The sequence below is a fragment of the Tachysurus fulvidraco genome, chromosome 19 (genome assembly GCF_022655615.1).
Source record: "Tachysurus fulvidraco isolate hzauxx_2018 chromosome 19, HZAU_PFXX_2.0, whole genome shotgun sequence".
Taxonomy (NCBI): Eukaryota; Metazoa; Chordata; class Actinopteri; order Siluriformes; family Bagridae; genus Tachysurus; species Tachysurus fulvidraco.
The window spans coordinates 3,168,276-3,191,930 of record NC_062536.1 but is presented as its reverse complement, the minus strand read 5'-3'; the positions used below and the strand labels follow the sequence as shown (position 1 = coordinate 3,191,930).

General features: G+C 38.7%; 1 pseudogene; it reads left to right on the top strand.

The window, feature by feature from the left end:
* Positions 1–71: 71 nt before the first annotated feature.
* LOC113645455 lies at positions 72–15,244 on the top strand (annotated as a pseudogene).
* The last annotated feature ends 8,411 nt before the right edge of the window (positions 15,245–23,655 follow it).

Below are 23,655 nucleotides of genomic sequence, written 5' to 3'. Positions count from 1 at the left end.
CAAACCGAAACGACACGTGACTTATATGTTTATTTCGAAAGTAAAAGTCGGTCTCTCTACCGCCATAAAACACTACAAGAGGAAGAAGAAGAAGAAGAAGAAGAAGAAGAAGAAGAAGAAGAAGAAGAAGAAGAAGAAGAACAACAACAACAACAACAACAACTCTATGTCTCGACTCCATTTTAGGATCGTTCAGACAAGTTAATCATCTTTAAAGCGGCAGAAACGGCGACATTAATGTCTCAGAACAAGGACTTTACTAACGGTGAGTTATACTGTAGTATCGTGTAAAATCATTTTTATTTGTGTCTGGTTTCAAATTCCAGGAAGGAGAAACAACAAAAACTATCACCAGGAATAGCAAGCAAGCATAAATGTAACCTTTTTGTGAAAACCTTTTCTGAAACCTGTTGCTGATAAAATAAGTGTTATAAATAAAAAACTGAACAAAGCAGGAAACTACCGAACACAGGCACATGCAGCTGCCTTCACTTGTTTGTTTTTGGGGGTTTTCTCCTTCAGTCTCCTCTTTGCCAGGTGAAATCAGCTGTCTTAAGGCCTGGATAACAATTTTTGGTTTCCAGACCATGCATTAAAAATAAAGAGATTAACTAAGAGCTAATTTTCTCTAGCTAACATTTAATAGAGTCATTGAGCTTTGCTTAGTTAATTACTGATGACTGCATTAATGACTGCATTATAAAATAGTGTCAGATAAAAAGTCAAAAATGCAAATAAATAAAAAAAAATAATAAATAAAATAAATTAAAAAAAAAAATTCTAAAAATAACCACTAGATATCATTCTGTGTAGGGTCTCTTTAGGTTGTTTCTCCCTTCTGGGATTTATTTATTTTTTTTGTTATAAAATAAAAAAAATAATTAGAATAAAAATCTTAACACCTAAATGGTGATATTAGGGTAAATGTACCTATTAAGCTTACCAAATGTCCTTCAAGATATTCTGTTGAGTTCAAGTCACATTTTTCATTAGGAAAAGTTAAGTTAAAATAAAATATTAATCTCTCATACAATAATATGTAACTTTATTTAAAAGTAAGACTGAATGTGCTTAATGGGTACATTTCTGTTTCCTTTAAGCACACACATTAAAATTAAGATCACAACACAATTTAAACCTTTTGAGGTTTGTTAAAGTTTTATTTGGAGGTGCAAAGTGTCAATAGTAAAAACTAAATCACTGCAGTCAAGCCATATGCTGATAAAATTAATTAATTATTCAGTCAATCAATTATTCAGTCATAGTGAAGTGCCAAACATATTGCATCACAAATTAATAATAAACTAACTCTATTAAACTAATAAAACATTTTATTTATCCTGTTTGCCCAATAACCATAAAAACAAGCTTAATTATAAAGGCCTATTAAGTAACCTATTATGTACATTTATTTATGTTCTATTAGTCACTTTTTGTAGAGATTCTCAATCACTTGGTAGTTCTTCACATACAGTAGAAGTATCCTGCACCTTCTAGTTCTGCCTCACACAGGCAGGGCATCTTCAGTTTTCTCTCTCACAGGCAGGGTTGCTGCCCTCTGAAGCACATACCTGCATGGGAATTATGTCTTGTGAAGAACTGGCAACATGTATGTTGAGAAAGTTGGATCCACAGATTGTTTCCACATTCAACACAATCTGAGACATGGAAGCTAAATGTAAAATATGCTGTCAGTGTGTGTGTGTGTGTGTGTGTGTGTGTGTGTGTGTTAGAGGCTCACTCTTTACCTCGTGTGAGACTTCACATGAACGTGTTCAGATGATCCACTGGTTATACAAACAGAATTATCGTTATCATCAGCTTCTGTTTACAACATTTATTCACTGGATAATACAAGGTGCACATTGAGTTCAACCATTTTAACTCTGCAACATTTCTAGTGCAATAACCAACTGTCAGGACCCTGGCAGAGGTGGCTTGGAGACAGACCCGTACACAGGATAGCTTCAAATGAAAGGGGTTTAATACATGAGGGAAAAACAAACATAAACCACAACACACGGGGAACTAACAATATTATCAATGAAGCCGTGCTGCCTAATGCAACGCGGCTCACATATATAGTGACACGGACAATCACACACAATGGGAAACAGGTGTGATGACCGGGGAGGAGCAGAAGTGGACGGGGCAATCACGTGACACAAACAAACAACAAACGCACATGGCACCAAGTCTGCGCTGATCCCTAACACCAACTCACTCACTGTGCTACATAAACAAATAATTGCTTTTAATTAAATCAATGAGGGCATTTTTTAAGGATAAAGATATAAAAATTCATGTAATAATTTAATTGCACATTTGTTTGTGTGTTTTCTAGGAGTGTGATCCATTCCATCAGAAGAGATCAGACTCTTCAGGACTCAGCTGTGTATTTGTGTAAACTTTACTAATATTTAAAGATGGAGACTCCTGATCAGGACACAGATAATGTTTCTACACCATCAAACAACTGGTAATCTACGACATCCTTGTGTTCTAGTCATTAAATATTCACATCTAAATTATTATTAGTAAATATGAAATGATTTAACCAAATGTTTTAATATTACAGTATATAATTATACACATCTAACAGTCACTAATTCACAGTAAAATTGTATTGTTTAATGTAAGTGAAATAAAGAGTTATATAAATGACTAAAGGACTGTGTATAATGTTGTACAGTAAACTCCAGGGAAAGAGATCAGAATCACAAACATACAGCTGTAACTCCATAAAGAGTGACTGGTCTATGCATCATCCTCCTGTGTTTAAAGATGGAGACCCATCAATTCCGCACAGGTACAGTAACGTCTCCTCACTGTTAATGTCATTGCTAAAGTCACACTTAAAGGAAAATTTAACTACATAAACAGGATGACAAACTAAATAGGTTTCCGATGTAGGTTTCCTTCAGGTTCTCTAGTTTCCTTCCACCTCCCAAACATATACCAGTAGGTGTACTGGTGAAGATAAATTGCCCCTATGTGTGATGGACTGGTGTCACATTCAGGCTGTAGTTTTATACTGGTTATAGTTAGGGATTTTATACCTGTGAACCTTTCTGACATGATTTCTTATAAACTGTATCTGTATTTGTATCTGTTTAGAACACATTACCTGTTCATTCAGGCTGATGGATTCAGTCACATCTCTAACAGACACAGAAATAAACCTAGAATAACTAGAGTTAAAATAGGGCGAGATTTTTTTGCAGTTCCATAATGTTCCATAGTCATGTGGTATTAAGTACTGAGAAAACTACCACTAATGTAGTGTGAACTGATGAAATGAACTACAAATTTCATTTACAGTGATCTACAGAAGACAGGAGACAGAACAGAAACGAAGATCACAGATACAGGGTAAGATCAAACCCAACATGACTGTGACCCTGACACACTGATATTATAAGCCTCTCTGCTGTTATTAACTAAAGAAGGATTAGATTATAGAAAACATACAGGAGATGAAGGAAAACACATAGTGAGAACATTATAAAGACCTATCTGTGGTGACCAGTCAGAAAATAGTGATCTTAAAGTCTAATAATTGAAATCCATGTCTCACCACATCTTCTTGTTTCTCCATATCACAGGCACGACCCAGAATCTGCTGCTGCAAATAAATTCCAGAAAAAGTTCAAATTAAATCTGATGAAGAAGTTTCAGTGTTTGAATGGAGTGATAATAAACCTGGGAACCCAAACACTCCTGAATGAGATCTACACAGAGCTCTACATCACAGAGGGAGACAGTGGAGAAGTTAATAATGAACATGAGGTGAGACAGATTGAGGCAGCATCCAGGAGAAGAACAACAGAGGAAACACCAATCAAATGCAATGACATCTTTAAGCCTTTATCTGAACAGGACAAACCCATCAGAACTGTGCTGACAAAGGGAGTCGCTGGCATCGGAAAAACAGTCTCTGTGCAGAAGTTCATTCTGGACTGGGCTGAAGGGAAAGTAAATCAGGACGTCCACCTCATATTTCCACTTCCTTTCAGAGAGCTGAACTTGATGAAGGACCAGAAACTTAGTCTGATGGAGCTCCTTCATGTCTTTTTTAAGGAAACAAAAGAAACAGAAATGTTCAGTTTGGAAAAGGTTCTGTTCATTTTTGATGGATTGGACGAGTGTCGTTTTCCTCTAGATTTCCAGAACACAGTGAGAGTGTGTGATGTAACTGAATCAGCATCAGTGCCTGTGCTGCTGATAAACATTATCAAAGGGAATCTGCTTCCCTCTGCTCTCATCTGGATCACCTCCAGACCTGCAGCAGCTGATCAAATCCCCTCTGAGTGTGTGAATCGAGTCACAGAGGTACGAGAGTTCAATGACCCACAGAAGGAGGAGTACTTCAGGAAGAGGATCAGTGATCAGATCCTGGCCAATAACATCATCACACACCTGAAGTCATTAAGAAGCCTCTACATCATGTGTCACATCCCAGTCTTCTGCTGGATTACAGCCACTGTTCTAGAGAGAATGTTGTGTGAAGCAGAGAGTGGAGAGATCCCCAAGACTCTGACTCAAATGTACACACACTTCCTCATCATTCAGACAAACATCATCAGAGAAAAATACTCAAAGAAGCAGGAGAGTGATGAAGAAATGCTTCTTAAACTGGGACAACTGGCTTTTCAGCAGCTGAAGAAAGGAAACCTGATCTTCTAGGATGAAGACCTGAGAGAGTGTGGTATTGATGTGAGAGAAGCAGCAGTGTACTCAGGTGTGTGTACTCAGATCTTCAGAGAGGAGTTTGGGCTTCACCACAGTAAAGTGTACTGCTTTGTTCATCTGAGCATTCAGGAGCATCTCGCAGCTCTGTATGTGCACCTGACCTTCATGAAGGAGAAGAGAAATGTTCTTAAACAGAATCAATATTCTAATGGGTGGATGAAAGAAAATACAATATTACATGTACACATTGCAGTACCTCAGACTTTACAAAGCCTAACCTTAATGAAGGAGAAGAGAAATATTCTGATACAAAAGCAGAGCTTTAATTTTTGGATGATATATTTTAAATTTATATGCATCTCAGATGTACACAAGAGTGCTGTAGATCAGACTTTAGAAAGTCAGAATGGACATCTGGATCTTTTCCTTCGCTTTTTTCTTGGTCTCTCACTGGAGTCCAATCAGAAACTCTTACATGCTTTAGTAACACAGACAGGAAGTAGATTCCAGAACATAAAGAAAACATTTCAGTACATAAAGAAGAAGATAAGTGAACATCTTCCTACAGAGAAATCCATCAATCTGTTCCACTGTTTGAATGAACTGGGTGATAATTCTCTAGTGGAGGAAATCCAACACTACCTGAAATTTGGAAAACAAAATGAACTTTCTTCTTCACAGTGGTCTGCTCTGGTGTTTGTGTTACTGACTGAGTTTGACCTGAGTAAATATTTCAGTACAGATAAAATAACAGAAGATGTTATTCTGAAGATGATGCCTGTGATTACAGCATCCAGTAAAGCAATGTAAGTAAATGTGAATATAACTGTTCTACTGTTACAGTGTTAGAGAGGAACTGAACACACTCTAATATGGACTTTGGGATGTTCTGACCTGAAGGTGTTACAGAGTGGAGTTCATGTAAATAGATAAATTAGGGAATAAAAACTGCATTAATAAATGAATGATACTGAAGGGCAGCTATTAAACATGTAGAAGCAGGTGATTACATTTGAGGGAGTTTTGAAGTTTTGTTTTTATGACTTATCTTAATATCTTAAAATAATTAGGAAGTTAATGCTGGGTTTATGTTGGATGTTTGGTGTATATTTAGCACACCTGTTTATAGAACCATGTTTACTGCATTAATGAAAAATTACCTTAATTACTCTTTTATTTGTGAGGCGGAAATTCAATTCAATTCAAGTTTATTTGTATAGCGCTTTTTACAATTGTCATTGTCCCAAAGCAGCTTTACAGAGCTTAAACTTAGAACAAAAGGTTAATATAAAGAATAATTTAAATATTAATATTAGATATATTTAAATGTCTATGTATTTATCCACAATGAGCAAGTCTGAGGTGACGCAGGTGACTATGGGGAGGAAAAACTCCCTAGAATGGAAGTAAGAAACCTTGAGAGGAACCAGACTCAAAGGGGAACCTCATCCTCATGTGGGTGACACTGGAGGGTGTGATTATAAGTGTACAGTCTGATAAATGTTAAAAGTAATGTAGTAATTCCCTTTTAAAATCATTACATTGATTACATCATTAAATTAAAATAATTCAGCCAGTTGGCAACATTTAATCCATTATAAAATGGAAAATTCACATTGATTGTTGATCAAACTGACTCATATCACTTCTGAATGACCTACTCTAAAATAAAGATTAATCAAGCCTTTTATTATGAATTAAAGTTAGTTAGTAGAATTTTATATACAATGCCTGTATATATGTAAATTATATATAACCTACTCATCCATATTCCATCCCATTCACGGCTCACTGTACAGAATTATTTTTCATTCATTTATTTTTACTGTATCTACATCCTAATTGTATCTACATTTTAATTTTCCTCTGTAGTTTTGTTCTTATACCCATTTTGCTATTTTTCCTTATACTTCTGCTTACTAAAATAAGGAACAGTCGTAAAACACATTTCACTACATGTCAGACTGTGTATGTTTATGTATGTGACAAATAACATTTTAAACTTAATTAATGTCTGTAATATAATGGATTACAGACATTGTAACTTTGAATGAAAATAACTTTAAATTTCCACAGTAGAATTATTTTGGCTTTACTGTGAGCATGATGTATCTCAATATAAAGTGAACTGATTCAGTTTGATCAACTAACAATTTGAAATATCTATTTTATCATGGATTAAAAGTGGCAAAAATTTAAAGAGCAAATATTAAATATTTCCACAATAAATTTGCTTGATCATTATAGTGATCATAGAATAGGCCATTATAAAATGATCTGACTTTGATCAACTAACAATTAAACTGTCCAATCAAAAATCAATCAAATTTGGAAATGAATCAAAATGTCAATTATATTGAAGCATAGACAGTGAGTTTGAAGAGGTATTACTTCAAAATCCTACAGTAAATTTGTTTATTGTGAGCATAGAGGAGGGCATTCTTAAGTGATCTGATTTGGTTTGAGCAACTTACATCTCAAAATGTTCTTTTTATAATGCATCAAATTTGGATTCTGGTTGAATACAATAGACAGAAATATCTAGTTTGAATGAAAATTACTTCAGAATTCCAGAGCAGCATAATTTGATCTTTATTGTGAGCATAGAGTAGGTCATTATGAGTGATCTGAGTGAGTTTTATCAACTAACACTTTTAAATTTGTAAAAGATTTGGTGATTTTGAGGGATTATTAAAAAATTCCACAGTAAAATTGGTTGAACTTTATTTTCTCTATACATTAGGTCATGCTCAAATGATGTAAAATGGTTTATCAACTAACAATTAGGATGGTGTATTTTATAATGGATTTTAAAAATAAATTTTTCTTTTTCTTTATGTACCTCATTTTTAATATGTAATGATTATTAAAACTTTAAGGTTTTATTCTCATTCTAAATAGTATGGATTGATTTGTATTTGTTTTGTTACGCATTTATTACAAAACTATCGTTTATTGTTCTGTGCAGTAGGAGCTCACGGATGCTCGCTTTCCGTTTACATCACTATTACCGCTAAGTTTCTAAAGGCTGCACCCGTAAAATATGTATGTGTCTAGTTCAACAGTGATTAACTGCAGCAAGATCTGCTCCTTTACCTAAGAAAAACTGTTCATTAAAATCATGACAAAACAAATGTGTTCTCATCCTGGGGCCAATGCAGTGTGTATAAGATAGGAGTGATGTGTTCATATCTTCTGGTTCTAGTTAGGATTCTAGGTACTGCGTTCAGGACTAACTAGAGCTTTTTTTATGCTCCTACTGGAACATCCAGACTTTATCTATTTTAAAATGTGAGAAGGTTCAGTGAAAGCTTTGAGGATGTGTTTGATCATTTGCACAAGTGTGAGTTCATTATGTTTTATTTTATTTCCTTTAGTATCAGCTGTGATTCACTTGGAGTAAACAGTTGGTCATCTCTGGACTCAGCGCTCAGATCAGAAACCTCCAAACTGAGAGAACTTCATCTGACTGTGAAAACACTGAATCTGTCTAGGAATAAACTAGGAGACTCAGGAGTAAAGATTCTCTCTGCTGGACTGGAGAATCCTCACTGTAAAGTGGAGACACTGAAGTAAGATCATCTCTCTGAGTACATGGGGCAACACCAACAAAGTCATTTTAACTCCAATTAAAACACTGAATGAATTTAATAATATATGATGTGGTGCTGATTAATTTTGACTATTCTGTTAAAATCATCACTTTAATAAAATCATTTTAAATATCACCAAACTAAATAATAATCAGACAAATATAATTTCAGAGAATTTTGACTCAAAGACTGAAAATAAATCGTCTCTAGGTTACGACCGTAACCATAGTACCCTAAGGAACGAGACGCTGCGTCGAAACGCTATGGCAACGCCGTGCTCTGAACCACGGGTGTAATCTGACCGATAGGCGTTGGGATGTGACGTCATCGGCGGGTGACGTCGCGTAAACAGGAAGCTACAAATGGCTGTGAGATGGACAAGACGCTAGCTCCTGCGAGAGAAGGTAAGTGCCGCAGGGATGCAGGGAGTGTGGCACAGAGACGCAGCGTCTCGTTCCTCAGGGAACTAAGGTTACGGTCGTAACCTACAGGCGTTCCCTTTCGGATCTCGGAGTGTCCAATCACGCCACACTGACGGGACCCTGCTTAGAGAGTGAGGGCCTCGCGTGTGAGGGCCTGCACGTGGGACAGAGGAGCCCGGGGTGGCTTGAGGTCAAGGTCATAGAACCTGACGAAGGTCAGCGGGGTGGACCAACCCGCAGCGTCACAGATGTCTTGGAGTGCCACTCCAGCGGACCAGGCCGTAGAGGCCGCCACACCCCGGGTGGAGTGAGCTCGGATCCCGAGCGGTGCGGGGAGGCCAGAGGACTCATGAGGCGACACAAACGCATCCACTACCCATCTGCTCAAAGTTTGTTTAGTGGCCGGGAAACCCTTCATGTTAGGGCCGTAGCAGACGAGCAGCTGCTTCGACTTTCTTCACGGACTCGTCCTGCAGAGGCAAGTGACCAGTGCTCGCACTGGATACAGTCGGTTCTGTCACTCCTGTTCGGGGGCTGTAAACGGAGGAGGGCAGAATGCCTGCAACATGACAGGTCTTTAGGGGCCCGAAGGCACCTTAGGTACGTACCCAGGTTTCGGATAGAGAAACACTCTGGCCATGCCAGGGGCAAACACCAGGCAAGACGGGGCCACGGACAGGGCCTGCAGATCCTCGATCATCTTCAGGGAGGAAATCGCAAAGAGGAAGGTGGTCTTAATAGACAGAAACCTAAGGGCCACTTCGGTCAATGGCTCGAAGGGGGGCTCCGATAGAGCCGCCAGCACAAATGCCAGATCCCAGACAGGCACTCTGGGTTGCGTCCCGGGCCTCAGCCTTCGGGCGCCACGGAGGAAACGTGTCACCAATGGATGCCTACCCAGCAACTGCCCCGCCGGCGGGGTGCTATATGCCACGATTGCGGACACGTAAACCTTTAGGGTCGAGGGGGTTAACCCCTGCGGCAAACTGTTCCTGTAAGAACTCCAGAACTGAGCCGATCGGGCAGTTAACTGGTTCCAGGCCATGGTGTGAGCACCATGGCCTGGAAGGAAGCTCTGTAGTGGAGGAAGCTCTGGAGTGGAGAAGTACATGGGATAATTACATTCGCTCTTCGACCTTTTGGCATTTCGACCGGTTTTAAGGAACGGTCTAAGGTCGATAAGCGGGGTACCACTGTATATTGTTTTCTGTGAGCGAGTACACAAGATGATTTTCACATAATTTTGAAGCAAAAACTCTAGGCTACAAGATCCAGTTCTCAAAAGTCCTGTGAACCAATGTTCTGTATGTGTTTTATGGCCTTATTCAAGTGATTTAAAATGTTTCATTTTTCACTAACCAGGCATAAGCATTGTTTTCTCAAAAACACAATCATGTACATACAAGCTGCTCACATATTATTGTAGTCCAGTTTGTGCTGATTACAGTGATATTAGACTTTAGCTATTTATATCTTTATAAGCAACTGTAAAAAGCACAAATGTCAGGGTATGACAAAACTTCTCCAGGCCCAAAAAAATACCCTTATGCCTCAGAGGGTTAAGTGTCCATACACACTAATGTTGACAGGTGAAACAATCCTATTGAATGGTGAAGCTCCGTGTGTGTGTGTGTGTGTGTGTGTGTGTGTGTGTGTGTGTGTGTGTGTGTGTGTGTGCGCGCTACATAAACAACTGATAAATGAACAGATCTCTTTCAGCTCATTGTCCTCTTTTTACAGTCATGCAAGTTCTGTTAATTGACTGCTGATTTTGAGTTCTTCTCAAACCTGTGCCCACCCTGTTTTACCCAGGCCCACCCACTGTTCACAATCTTACAGTAATGTTTTGTTCAGTGTTAATTATACCTTATATAATAAAAATCTGTGTCTGTGTCATCTGAAGAGTGTGTCATTGTGTCTCTCTACAGTTTGTGTAAGTGTGGTGTCTCAGATGAAGGTTGTGCTGCTCTAACTTCAGCTCTGAGATCAAACCCCTCACACCTGAGAGAACTGGATCTGTACAGGAATAATCTAGGGGACTCAGGAGTGAAGAGTCTCTCTGCTGTACTGGAGAATCCTCACTGTAAACTGGAGAAACTGTGGTAAGATCATATCTCTGAGCATCACATGACCTGCTCCTCAGTAAGACACATTCTTTAATAGTGAGACTGAAGCAGAAGTTTTAGGTTCATTATCAATGTCCTGAGGAGGAAGATTGTTTCTTTTCACTGTATACTGATGATTTCTCACAGACTCTGATGTGACTGCAATGTGTCTGAAATTACTGTGAAATTTATTAAAACATTGGAACTAATCACACAAACTGGAGCTGGGACACAAACTAAATGTACTGTGTGAGCTGCAAGGTTTAAAAGCAGCACTGACATGGAAATGATGGAAATAAATAGAACTTGGTGGCTAAAATTACACAAGAGTTTCTGATCAGCTCACACTATTACAATATAGAATTTATGGATTTACCCTCCATCAGGGGCAGAAGGGCTGTGTCACGGTTACGGGATAAAACAGACCAAACGCAGGATAGCAAAAATAAACAGGGTTTAATAACAACAGGACACGAAACATAACACAGACTAGAGCCAGGACAAGATGACCAAACAACAGTAGATTCCGCACTGCATAAGGCAACGCGGCACAGTTAAATAGACAAAAGATAATGTCAGTGGGAAAAAGGTGTGTGGAGACAGGAGGAGCAGACAAAGGTGGGGCAGACACGTGACAAGGAACATAAACAAATGCACGTGGCCAAAGTCCGGGCTGAGTCCTGGCAGGCTGCATGATGAAGGTTAAAATGATCATCAAGAGTCAGTTATCTGTCAGCTATCAGCTTTTTTTATTATATTTATTTTAACTTCTTAATTTTTTACAGTCAAATCAGTAAAACTTGTTATAAACAGAACAGAAATAAAGAAGTTTTCTGTATTATAATGTAAGAACATGTAAAATTCTGTTCTGTGTACAAGTGGGTCTGTTTTACACTCTAACTGTTATAATAAAATTAAACTGTAATAAGACTCCATTGTAAAAAACAGAATGATTCAGAGGTGAATGAACTAAACCTACACTATACATGTCAGTATTTGTACTATAAATTTGTGTTGTCAAGGTTTTTGTTAGAAACACAAGTCTATCAACAAGATCCAGCTTTAGTGAGGACCACAAGAGAGGAACAATATTCCCCCAGTACTAAAAGCCTTCTCTGAAGGGGAACCTACACCTGACCTAAATGATATTAAACACTGGGGACTGCTGAGTTTGTTATTCAGAGATTATAAATTACTCTCCAAGGTTTTGGCAACAGACTGAGTGAAGTCTTAGAACAAGTCATCTATCGTGATCAGACAGATTGTGTCCCAGGAAGATGAATTTTTATAATATTTCTGTTATCTGGGATATTTTAGAAAAGACTTTTGACCGAGTCGATGTGGACTAAATTTAGTCCTGATTGTTTTTCCATGACAAAGGTTTTGTACAGTGATGTTGAAAGTATACTGAAAGTTAATGGTGACTTATGTGGATCCTTATAAAGTTTATAGAGGTGTTAGACAAGGTGGTGTCTTGTCTGGTGTGTTGTATACTTTAGTAATAGAAACACTTATAAACAAGTTAAGAACAGATTTGTACTGATTATATATTCTGAAGTTCACAATCCTGATTATCAGCTGATGATGATGATGATGATGATGATTTAATTAGTGATTAGGTGGAAGTTTGATGTTGGAAAATTAAAAGAATTTAAAAACATCTCTGCTACAAAAGTAAACGGATATAAATGTAAATCCATATTTTTTACAGAGTTAAACTGTTTCATGCCTTTCTGCAGTGTAATAGATGAACATTTATTGTGTTATAGTCTATTTGATGTGAGGAAACATTCTCACTAGAAATCTTATTTGTGGTTTGGTTCTGTTTCTGTCAAATTTATTTAATGAATATATCTGACAATATTTTAGTAATTGTAATAAAGGGTTTTAAAATCTGTTGATGAAGAATTTGTCATTGTGTTTCTCTACAGTTTGTGTAAGTGTGATTTCTCAGATGAAGGCTGTGCTGCTCTGACTTCAGCTCTGAGATCAATCCCCTCACACCTGAGACACATGAGTCTGTCTGATAATAAACTAGGAGACTCAGGAGTGAAGAGTCTCTCTGCTGTACTGGAGAATCCTCACTGTAAACTGGAGACATTGAGGTAAGATCATATATTAAAATATTAATAATAAATCATGGTCTAATCTTCATCCAGGTCGTAACAATAGATAAACACATTCTGTATAAATAAAACACAGTCACAGTTGTTCTTGTCAATACTGAATAAACCATTCACTTTAACCCACTTTCACTGTCTGGGTTTAAAAAATACACCAATGAACTAACAACTTCTCCAAAAACTAATGATTACTGACAGTCTGATAACTTAACTGTACTGATCTCTCTCTCTCTCTCTCTCTCTCTCTCTCTCTCTCTCTCTCTCTCTCTCTCTCTCTCTCTCTCTCTCACACACACACACACACACACACACACACACACACACACACACACACACACACACACACACACACACACACACACACACACACACACATCAACTGTATGGGCTGCACAGATCTACACTAAATACACACTCTTCCAATATATATCCATCAATCTGTTTACATGCTGTTTTACACACTGTTCCTTTACTATTTGCACACACTGTCTGACATTTCAGTTGACTGATTGCTGTTTTGCACAATGCTTTACTATATCTCATGTAACTGCTGTTATAACACTATGTTCAATCCAATATTTCTGCACATGCAATATTGTTGAACATACAGTATTTATTAGAAAGAAAGAAAGAAAGAAAGAAAGAAAGAAAGAAAGAAAGAAAGAAAGTAAAAAGAAAAAAAACAATAATAAATCTGTATTTTCAGGTTTCTGTAAAATTCTTGTGGGCCTGTGATCAAAGTGATTAAACTCTAGAAGTGTCCCTGTGTACAACCAGTGAAGAGTGTGTTATTTTGTCTCTCTACAGGTTGTGTGATTGTGGTGTCTCAGATGAAGGCTGTGCTGCTCTGACTTCAGCTCTGAGATCAAACCCCTCACACCTGAGAGAACTGGATCTGTCTGATAATAATCTAGGAGACTCAGGAAAGAAGCTGCTGTCTGATCTTAAGGATGATAGACATTACAAACTACAGACACTGTGGTGAGTAATGACCTGTTAATAAAAGTTTAACCTCATTATCATTACACACTGAAACATCACATTTTCTTTTCAATAACTTTCAGATTATCAGGTTAGAAAATGTCACTATATTCTGTTTAATCAGAGTTTTTCTAACGATTCTCTTTAGTGCTGTTTTGTGTTCAGTAAAGTGTGTTGATGTAAAATTCATGTGAAGGCAGAAAACAGGGATTCAGACAGTCTACAAAAAGTCACAAATGAGTTGATGAGAGTGATTGTTAATGAACATTGTGTCTTCTGTCATTCCTGTAAAATTCACCTGAGTTTGTTCTTAAAGTCTGCACTTAAATATGAATGTAGAACAAGATCTAAATGACACAGTAGTGTTTGTTATTTAAAGTTCCTTTGATTGGATAAGAGTAGTGATGTGGTGGGTAAAGATCTGCTCATTATCCTGTTAGAACTTGTGGAAGTTCTCATTTGTTCTAGTTAAATGTTAGAATACAGATGTTAGTAAGAATGAAGAAATGTTGAATGATTCATTATAAACAGGAGATGATAATGTTTCTGTTGGAGCAGAGATGATTACATGTTGTTGATCATAAAGTACCACAGTCCACTTTGTGCTGATTAATTCACGAGTTTTTCTTTCATATTCAGGGTATAATGAATATCTGTGTGTGATGAAGACTCCAGTGATCCTGCATTACCATGATGGAGAATAGAGAACATGTTTATTAACACATCACTCATTTAGTTCTAACACATTAAACAGACTCAGAGACGTGAGAAGTGTGTGTTCATTGTGTACAGTGAATCAGACTAAACACAATTCTACACTGAGTTTATAATGACCTCTGATCCCTGGATAAAATTCCATGGACCTCATAAAATCCTGAGGGATTATTTGTAACAGGAGGACAAAAGCACATGAACTTGAGCTGAACTTGAGCAGTGGAAGAAAAATAAAAGGAACACTTTCAAGACCTGGAATTCTCACCTGTTAGGTCTGGCATCCAGTTGAGTTTATCTGAGGAGTTCATCTGAGGAAACCCCTAGGAGACTCGCTGCTTGTCCAGTCAAATAAGTTCACTAGAAACACACTGTTTAGTTGTTGTTGTTTTAATTATGGAAAATAACGATATCTTTCAAACCACTATTGTACACAGTGTTATTTTAAGTATTATGCCAATAATGACAAAGTACTTTTTTAATTTGTTTTGCAGAAAAAAATACAATTTTTGTTAATGATTTTTTAAAAATTACATACAAATTTATGCAAAATGACAATATTTAACTGAATTTAAACATGCTGTTCATTATATAAATTTTTTGACTTTTTTCACTAACAATCTAACGTTTTTCCTTGTAATTTTAAGGCAACTCTTGTGAAATACGGAATCGTCCCGTATTTACAGGCAAAATGACGTGTCCCGTATCAAATCAATACGGAACGCGATTTGTCCCGTATTTTACATAGGTCCACATTATACAGCATCCCATGCAAATCACCCCACTCGCATTGTGTGGAGACGCGTCCTATTCTGCCCCTAATACTCATTGCCATCGTTGGTTTGATTGGTTTGTTTTAGGGTAACGGGCCGTGAATCATGGCCAATCAGAGTCAGAGGAGGGCCGGACGCCACCTCGCCGGTTCTTTTGACAGAGTCAGAGTGACAGAAAATCCATATGAAACGATGGCATCTCCAGATACCTGACATGCTCCGATACTGCACACTACTACTTCTGGTCCACTCATATTCACTGATACACTGATTCCTCCAAAAGCTTATTTTTTGTGTTCTCAGTCACACTTTGTTGGCGTATATTTATTATTGTCATAGCTATGTATTCAATATGACCACTTAAGTTGTGATAGTGAGAGACTGAGTGCATCTGTTCACATTGATTTAAATAGCAGACATCTTATTATAATGTCCATTGGTATCAATCGTAATATTTTTATGAATAGATGTTTTATATTATGATATACCACCACTGGCACGCCATCGGGACTGTGGTCATCGTGGCCCCGAGGGGTGTGGCCCCCGCTGCGGCAGGCGTCCCTTATTTTTCTGTATTGAAGTGGCAACCCTACTCTTGTCAGTTATCAAGCATCGCGTTAGTTCAGGCAGGCCACGCAGTAAGCTGCATCAGCTGCTAATCAGCTGTCCACAAGGCGCACCAATCCAGCACAACTTCCGTAATTTCCCTCCTTTAAATCCTCACCTTCGAGCGCACCTACGCATCGCCACTGCTGCGATCCAACACCCTCCTCCATCCCCGACTCCTCCAGCCGAACCCGTCGCCAGCGCCGATTAAATTCTTCACATAAAAAAAATTCGCACCTCGCGCAATTTCAGTTCTGATTCTGAGCTGTAAAGGTGGGGGTCTATTCATTCCCCAGCGCTGCCTCCCCGCCCCGTCCATGCATGTGCACGGACAGGCACGTGGGAAAATTGTCCCAGAACAGAACCATCCCGCCAACACTAACTGTATGCTCGCTAACCTTCATTTACGTTGTGGTCCTGACTGAATTATATTTATGTGTACTTTTACATTTCGACTTTGCAATTCTGGATACAAATTTAGTCTAGCTTTTGACAAATCTATACAAAAAATATCTTTGCTTACATCATTAACTGAAATACATTAAAGACTGTCGCTATTTATAGTGAGACGTTTAACAATTACAGCTTATATTGTCCCATCTCCGGGATGGCTAATGGCCTAAAGACTGCAGTCAACACCTTGGACCTGGTCGACCCAGAGCTATGCAGAACGATAAAGACAACAGATGGATTTGCAATAGACTAACTCACTCCATGGAAGTAAACAGACGTCTAAATAGCTATGATGACCAATTAATGCTGCTTTGGACAGTAACACTGCAACACAATAAAAAGTCAAATGTCATTGTCTTGTGTGCAAAGTTGGAATTTTGGCATTAAGTCTTGTTCTAAAGGAAAGGTGAAAGATTTGTTAAAATTCAAGAGCTTTTTTTTTTTATATAGGCTTACATGCAATATGACATAACTGTATGATACAGAACTGTTTACTCTGTACCTGTTTTCTAGCAGTGGTGGCTGTAGGAGATGTTTTGTTGATTGTTTCATCTCCATTTCTGTCAGTACAAATTTTGGTTCTTGTGCAGATAATAGTCTAATAGATAGGCACTTAATAATATTTAAAGAACCATTACTACACACTGGGCCTACAGTGCATATTGTAGGGCACTCTAGTAGGGTGAACACATAAAAAAAAGCATAGAGTAGGGATTAGGGTGCAAAACACAGACTTAATTTACTGTGCAAATAGAGGGCACAAAAGTTGCAGCAATCTTGGAGTAGCAAACTTGCGGTGAGGGTTTAGGCCTCAGTGAAGGCCCTTCAGTAGGTCTACAGCCGAGGGGTGGTTGGGATTCTAGCCAGCAGCGGTGAGATAAAGGCCAAGAAGTATGGCACAGGCCATGCAGGCAGTCGAAGACTAGAGACTAGCTAGAGACTCCCTCTAGCTGCATGCATGTGCTGCTGTCACAATATGGATCAGTGTGTTGGAGTTCTGATGGAAAACAGACTGAAATAAATATGGACTGATGAAGTCCTACATAAGAATGGAATGACCATTCAAACCATTGTCCTGAAAACACATTCAAGCTGTTAATAATCTTTGACCAATGAATTAAATATAATAGATTACAAGTAGACACAGATTTATTTATTTTTTTTTTTATTATTTTTTAAAATATATCTGTTTTGGTGTGTGCTGCTGGTTATTTGTGCCTTCTTCTTAGTTGGTCACTTGGCAATAAGGTTCTTACCAGGATTATTTTAGATCTGCCTGCTAAATTTTAATTAGATTTTTGGGATCTCAACAGAGAACAAAAGTAACTAAGAATATAGACAAAGAAGAACAGTCAGGAGGGACCTGTTCGCTCACTTAAGTAAAATTTGGTAAATTTAGGTCCTGCCAAGATTGTTGATATCAGGTAAGAAAAAATGTACTATGTTATATTCTGTAACAAACTAAAGTAATATTTTGTGTTCCTGTCTTTAATTTATGTAGCCCAGACTAAAAACATTTAAGTTTAGACTAATGAATAGATAAACAAAAGAGATGAATTAATAATTGTAAATGTTTAAAAAGAATTACATCAACCTCAGCAAATTACTGTGTTTAATAAAGTTAATAGTAAAAAATTATGCTATAGGCAAAAACATAAATGTTTTTCATTGTGTACATGAAGTTAATTGGAATTCAAATAGTTTGTTTACTCTTCACATGTGAGTGATGTGCTTAGCTCATAACGTGATCCCAGAGGGCAAAACTTTGTCTTTTTTTAATAATGTAATAATGAAATAATTCCATTGGTTGTTCCACTCTTATCAGGCCAGTGGCAAAGTTGGTAGTGCTGGATGTATAGGCAACCCAAGTCTTGATCTCTTACACGTACACACACTTTTCATATTATAATAAATCCTGTAGGTACAGTATGTTCACACGTAGCGATTTTATCACATGTTGCTAGTCACTGTACTATGATTGGCACTATTAGCCTACATTTTACTTTTGACAACGAATCAGATTTATTGCTGCTAAAATGAAATATTCCAGAGGGAGAGTGATTGTATATCAATTTCACCAGTGCATATCTGCATCATATCATATCAAGTTGAAGGAGAGACAGTGTGCACTCTTTGCCATTGTGGCAACCTACGGTAAAAACACAAGCTCTAATTAACTTAGCTCAGCATACTGTATGGCCTTAGCGTGTTTAATGCAAAATAATAATAATCATGTAACACAGTTAGTTTTTGTTGCAATCTTCCACAATGCAGAATAGCCTCTATGTCAATAAACCCCTATCTCCTCTCAATGCACCTTAAAGGAGCTACTCCAGGATTTTTCTAAATTACAATAAAAACTGAGTGGTTTCACGATGATGATGATGATTTTGCTTTGAATGTGCTAAAACCATAAGCTCAGCTCAGCTACTATTGTTGCAATAATAATACTTCTGCTAGCAAGCACAGGAGGCTACAGATCACATGTGATCTTCTGTCTTTACTCCCAGTGGTTGACCAAGTCCCTTCAAATTAGCATAAAGTTAAACATACATAAAGTCAAATTTTTTTTGTCTTTCTGAATACATGTGATCTTCTGTCTTTACTCCCAGTGGTTGACCAAGTCCCTTCAAATTAGCATAAAGTTAAACATACATAAAGTCAAATTTTTTTTGTCTTTCTGAATACACCTACATCTAGTCGCTAATGGTCATTGTCACTCAGGCAGTTCTTGTTAAAAAAAAGACCTCTGTGGGATATTTTTAGGCCTATGTGAATTTTTGTGATTGTTAAAGATGAGGTGACACCATGAGTTATTTTGAGCACCATTTCTGTTATTAGTTATATGGAATATGTTTGAAAGGACAACAATGACAAAATATTTAGGTGTGTCTGTTCAGCAGGAACAGGCTTATGAACTAACAATAACATCTTTAGGTCTTATCAGATAGCTGGATTCTGTACAACAGCATCGATTGTATCTCTTCTAAAGATGAAGTTATAGCCAAGATCATATAGACTATTCAGAGCAGTGTTGTTCCTGTGGGGCACACAGCTGAAGTCTGAGAGAATCCTTATTTTGTTGAGGCATTTAAAACAACACATAACAACACAAGGTATGTTTGTCACACTTTAATGTTTCAGAGCATCAAACAAATTTAAATATTAGTCAAAGATAACAAGTAAACACAACATGGGGAAACAAAATGCAAACCTACATGGCCCAGAAGGGGCATCAGTCTGCTTTCCATATGAGAACCTGAATCTGTTCCCTGTTCTGGGCAGTGCTGTTGCAGTGTCTTCATACTGTATGGTGATGTTAGTTGCCACAAACAGTACCTTTCCCCAGTATAAAGCCCAGTGATGGGGGATTTTTCCTCACTACTCTCCTCCTGGCTTTTAAATCACACTGTTAGTATATTCATCTGCGTTGTAACAGGGCTATTCTTTTTCTGATATTCTTTTGGGGTGTGTGTTTATCTAAATATCCTCTCTCTCTCTCTCTCTCTCTCTCTCTCTCTCTCTCTCTCTCTCTCTCTCTCTTCTCATCTCTCTCTCTCTCTCACACACACACACACACACACAACAAACACACACACACACACACACACACATCACCCTTTCTCTCTCTCACACACACACTCACACACAAAACACCCCCCCCTCTCACACACACACACACACACACACACACACACACACACACACACACACACACACACACACACACACACACACACACACACACACCCTCTCTCTCACACACACACACTCACAAACATCCTATCTCTCTCTCTCTCTCTCTCTCTCTCTCTCTCTCTCTCTCTGTGTCTCACACACACACACACACACACACACACACACACACACACACACACACACACACACACACACACACACACACACACACAAAACACCCCCCCTCTCACACACACACACACACACACACACACACACACACATACACAAACATCCTCTCTCTCTCTCTCTCTCTCTCTCTCTCTCTCTCTCTCTCTCTCTCTCTCTGTGTCACACACACACACACACACACACACACACACACACACACACACACACACACACACACACACACACACACACACACACACACACACACACACACACACACACACACACACACACATCCAGCAGAGGATGAACCCTTTCCTCAGCTGATCATCACTCCTGATCTTGACAGGTGTGAAGGCCCCCTCCTGGAGTGCCGGGCGAGGGGGAGATGGACTTTGGGACAGTGTCAGGGAAGCTGCTCTACAGCTGCTCTATTTCACAATTGCTAAAACACTACACCCCATTCTCTGAACTCATTGCTCAGTGGCCTAAACCCATTTGTCGAATCAGTCACTTTGTAGGCAAAACCTTAAACAAGTTCAGGTAGTTAAGACACTGTTTGCATATCTCATCCACTCTTTTTGCAAAACTCTAAACACATTCTTACTCACTAAAACACATTTTGCACTGTGTTGCAAAATGGTAAATACATGTGGCAAAAGTTAAACACAACCACAACACAGCTGCCATCGTTTACACACAACAACTCAAAATTGTTCACACTTGTTTCTAATGATGTGATCAATTCACTTGTCTAGAATATAAGCCAGTTCAGAGTATACACTTCCTATACATACATCTATTGTTCATATACATACACTTTTGCAGAAGTATGTCTTTCTGTAACACTTACAAAAATCAAGCATTGAGTTAGTTCAGGCAGGCCACGCGGTAAGCTGCATTAGCTGCTAATCAGCTGTCCACAAGGCGCACCAATCCAGCACGACTTCCGTAATTTCCCTCCTTTAAATCCTTGCCTTCGAGCGCACCTAAGCATCGCTGCTGCTGCGATCCAACCGGCTTCACTGTTGCTGCGATTTAAAAAGGTGCTTCGCTGCTGCTGCGATTTAAACGGCGTTTCGCTGCTGGCACGATTTACAGTTTTTTCTGAATGCTTAAGCGCTAATCGTGATTCTTGTAGCACAATTTCTAAAACTATTAATACGTATAGCAAAACCACTCACTGAGTTTGCAAAACTAAAAACACAAACACTGCTTTGCACTCAGTTTGCAATTTTGTAACACACACTTTGCAAAACTGTAGGCACAATTCACTGCACAACACTCTTTTTGCAGAATTTAAACACAACTCACTGCTTACACTCAATTACCAAATTTCCAACACACTCTTAGCAAAATTATTCACATGTATGGCTATCATTAACACTATTTTGCCAACTGTCTGGCACATTTTCACATGTGAAAACTGTTTTAGACAATTAGTTCACTGTGCAATCAGCCTAAGCCCTATAAATAAGCCACAGGTAAGCTGTCTGTGTGGAGTACGATGGAAGGAGCAGTAAGAGTGAGAAGAGTGAGAATCAGAGGAGGCCGAGTGAGAGGACGCGGAGGTGAAGAAAGAGGAGGAAGAGGACGTGGAGGTGAAGAAAGAGGAGGAAGAGGAGGAAGAGGACGCGGAGGTGAAGAAGTAGGAGGAAGAGGAGGAGGAAGAGGACGTGGAGGAGTAGAAGTAGGAAGAAGAGGACATGGAGTTGAAGAAGCGAGAGGGTTAGAGGAAGTTAGAGGAAGAGGACAAGGAGGAGCAAGAAGAGGACGAGGAGGGGAAAGAGGAAGGGTAATAAGAGTAAGAAATGGAATAACTGATGACATCAGAGCTACAATAGTGGACCATGTCATCAACCATGGGATGACCCGGAGGGAAGCTGGCCAACGGGTTCAGCCTAATTTGAGCCGCTACACTGTGGCAAGCATCATTAGGACATTTCGAAATGAGAATCGGTAAGTACTTTGTGGCCCTGTCATACTCTAATGAGAAACACAACAGTACCATACATGCAAAAATACCGAAACTGTTACTTTACAGAATTGCTAGACATCCAGATGCTGGGGGCAGAGGAAGAATGTTCCCTCCAGAGCAAGAGACCCATATAGTGAACATGGTGATTGCCAATAATGCAATAAGACTGTGCGAAATACAGCAGCGCATAATTGATAATGACACCATCTTTCAAAATATACACAGTGTAAGCATTTCTGCACTAAGTCATGTACTTGCACGCCACAGAATAAGAATGAAGCAAATTTACAGAGTTCCTTTAGAGAGAAACACAGAACGTGTAAAGCAACTGCGATATGACTATGTGCAGGTAAGCTATAGTGTCATTGGTTCTGAGTCTTTTTTGTCTTGTCTTGTCCAGAGAGTAATGGAACTAGAAGCAGATGCCATGGGACATGAGCTACTTCTTGTAGATGAGGCCGGTTTTAACCTCAGTAAAACCAGGAGACGTGGCAGGAACATTATTGGACACCGTTCCATCATCAATGTCCCAGGACAACGTGGTGGTAACATAACCATGTGTGCAGCTATAAGCCAAAATGGTGTTGTTCACCATCATGCAACCATAGGCCCATACAACACTGCACACATTATTGCATTCCTGGACACCTTACATGACATGCTCACTGTTCAGAGACCAGAGCATACCCGATATGTCATCATATGGGACAATGTTAGTTTCCATAGGGCTGCTTTGGTCCTCAACTGGTTTACAGACCACCCATTCTTCATGGCACTCAACCTCCCTCCATACTCTCCATTCTTAAATCCCATCGAGGAGTTCTTCTCTGCCTGGCACTGGAAAGTGTACGACCGTCATCCTCATCAACAGGTAGCCCTTTTACAGGCAATGGAGGAGGCATGTGGAGATATTGATCAGGCATCATGTCGGGCCTGGATATGTCATTCAAGGAGATATTTTCCCCGGTGCCTTGGACTGGAGGATATCGCATGCGATGTGGACGGAATTTTGTGGCCGAACCCAGAAAGACGACATGATGTACAGTAGGCTGATTGTCGTTGTTTTTTTTTTTCTTTTTTGTGAAATTACTATTTTGTGTTCTGACTTTGTCTTGGTTTTGATGAGTGTGAATAAACACCAATACTTGAAGTTTGGATCCTTGTATGTTTACATGACACTATGACAAAAGTATGACCTCAAATTGACATCTGTACACAGAGAAAGCAAACGCCAGATGTGTTTTGCATTCATACCATCAGTGTGTAGTTGGCACATTGTGTGCTTAGTAGATGATGGCTTGTGTTTACTGTTTGATACAAAAACACAATTTTTATGAAGGTGTGAAGAGTTTATCTAGCTGTGTTCGCT